This window comes from Buteo buteo, unplaced genomic scaffold (genome assembly GCF_964188355.1).
Source record: "Buteo buteo unplaced genomic scaffold, bButBut1.hap1.1 HAP1_SCAFFOLD_50, whole genome shotgun sequence".
Taxonomy (NCBI): Eukaryota; Metazoa; Chordata; class Aves; order Accipitriformes; family Accipitridae; genus Buteo; species Buteo buteo.
This window is the reverse complement of record NW_027439216.1, coordinates 22,386-25,015: the sequence shown is the minus strand read 5'-3', so window position 1 is coordinate 25,015 and position 2,630 is coordinate 22,386.

Here is a 2,630-nt window from a genome sequence, read left to right as displayed (position 1 = left end):
TACAAAAAGAGGTGAAATTTGTGCCAAGAAATACTTTTCTAAAGACTCCTCAGTCTGACTTCGATACTGCAACTGAGTCCTGCTGAGTCTTGTATAAGCACATGCATCATAGCAGGCATACAGAAATCATGCTGTATGTTAGAAAAGCAGTGACAGTTTTGGTGCTGCTGTTTTCAGTAAGACAACTTCAGTGCATTAGTCTTGGTCACCTAGCTTGTGTATTTACAAGTGAGGGAAACAGTGAATGGCAAGGGCTCGAGCACTGCTGAGAAGTCATCCATGCGTTTTTATTGCTAGCATACTCTGGCATAGTTTTGATCTGCTCCAACCTAGTAATCTCCCAGACAGTTCTCAGGAGTGGCTTGAGTCAACAGCATATGCTAGGATCTGTTCCCAATAGGCACTTTAGATGTTACTGCACTATTTTGAGGACAAAAAAAATTCTGGCAAGTGAGTAGAAACTGCTGTGTTGCCAACCTGCGAACCAGAGATTAGTCCCTAGCCCATTTTATTTACTCTTTTCCTTCTCTAGACCAGTGTCAATCTCAAAAGCATCAGGGATTTATCTGGAAGTGATACAGTCTATCTGTGGGGCTTTTTGAGTGTGGTAGCTGTGTGATACATACAGGACATTACTCTTGTCCGTTTAGTTAGTTGAGACTATCTAGTGGCCTAGTATCTCTCACAGGTTGCTCTTTAGTCCAGATGGTGTTCTTTATCTCAACAGTACATTCACTGACTGGAGATCCTTCCCTGAGAGCATTCTCGTATTAACATTTTCATATAGTAGAAGTTGTTTTGAAATTTAGGTCCATTTAGGTCATATGGAGATCTCGAGAGTGAACATACAATGTTAGAATCCTTACTATCCTTACAGTATCCCTTTGGGTCCTATTGGAGTTCCCAAACTATTGCAGATGAACCTTCCACATCTCCTTGGAGAGTCCATCCATTCCTGCTCCCTGAGATCCGGCTCCTGTTCAAGAGCCTGAAAGATATTACAAGATCTCATGTTTTTTTAAAACTCGAGAGTCTCAAACCATGACTGCAAACAAGCTCAAGGAAATGTGAAAATACCAGGAAATTCAAACAAAAACCATAGAGATATTTAGAAGAGAGTGGAAAGATACACACAAGTATTATGATGCACTAAAAAATGTCATCATAGTAGGAAAATGTTCTCCATCTGATAAGCTGAGTATCATTAATGCTATAAAAAGAAACAATGTACATTGCATATACCAGTACGCAGATCATCAGTATATCTGCAGATACTATATGATTGTAAAGAACCTAAGGATGGACATGTGTAATTGAGGTAATGCAAGGAATAAAGTTTCTCGTCTCCTGCAATGTGTCCTCATGAAGAATGCTCCTGGGACGTATAAGCGTAGTTGAACAGGGGATTTGGCAGCAAACGTAACAAATCAGGCAGCACACAAACTGTGGCAGTCAGGCAGCCTGAAATTAGTCTAAAATCTGTAAAGATGTGGAATTTTTGAGAGTTGAAAAGCAAATTTGTGTCCCTGTATGGACACAAAGCAAAAACTGTCGTCCTTACTGTGAATTTTATAAGAAATGGCTTGCTGAAGAGCTCACAAAACAATATTGCTGAAGATAGGCAGTATGAGTTTTGTTTCAAAGACTTGGTTTCAGAGCAAAAGCTGGAATGGGAACTTTTTATAATTGCCATTTCTAAATCTTGCAAGGCAAGGAAGTAGTCATTTTCCCCATTAAATTGCACATTGCTAATCAACCCCTAGGGGGAATTCAAAGTTAAAGGAAGTGGTAAACAAGACAACAAAAACCAGAAACAATAATACCAAAGCAAAATGAATAGCTAACTCTGAAGTTAAACAGAAGAAAATTAAGATTAGACAAAATGCAATGGGGTAATCCCTTCCATTAGTGTTAAAGTGTCAGACTTAATTCAGCTTCTGATATCAATGGGTAATAGAAAGTGGGAATGCAAAACCATGCACGTGCTCATAATTTAGAGAGTGTTTCTGAAGTGATGACAAGGGAAATTCACAAAAATTGTGCTTCAAGAGTTAACAGGCTGCTTGAGTTGCTTCTAATCCAAATCTTGTTCTTCTTGTAACTGTGAAGCCCTTTTCTGCTCCTGTCTTCTGCCCTCAATGTCATGCAAAAGAACTTCATCCCTAGTATTATGTTAACATACATTTATGAATTTTAAATGCACTGTGGTTGTTCAAGTGGTCAGTCATCAAGTATGGGAAAATGAAATGATGGAACAGAAACATGCAACTGCTGTAGCTGTGATGCTTCATTAAGGTTCCTGAAATAAAAACGTTCCTGAGAACTTGACTTTGAAGTCCTTATCCATAAAGCTATTTTTCAGAAGTACTACCAGAAGTACTACTAGGATGAGCTGATCAAGTCAGACGAGGTCTTTTAAGGCATAATGAACTATATAGTATCTTCCTTGCAGCTGCGTCAGCTTCCATAGGAGTTAACAGGGGGTTATTTAAACAGGATGTAGACACAGGCTGGCAGAAATTTGGATTCCTTATCAGCTCTGTCACGTGCACTACTACTTACAGTCATCAAAAAAAACAAACAACAGTTTAGTAGAAGAAAAACATAGAAGGACAATTGGTTTGATATCA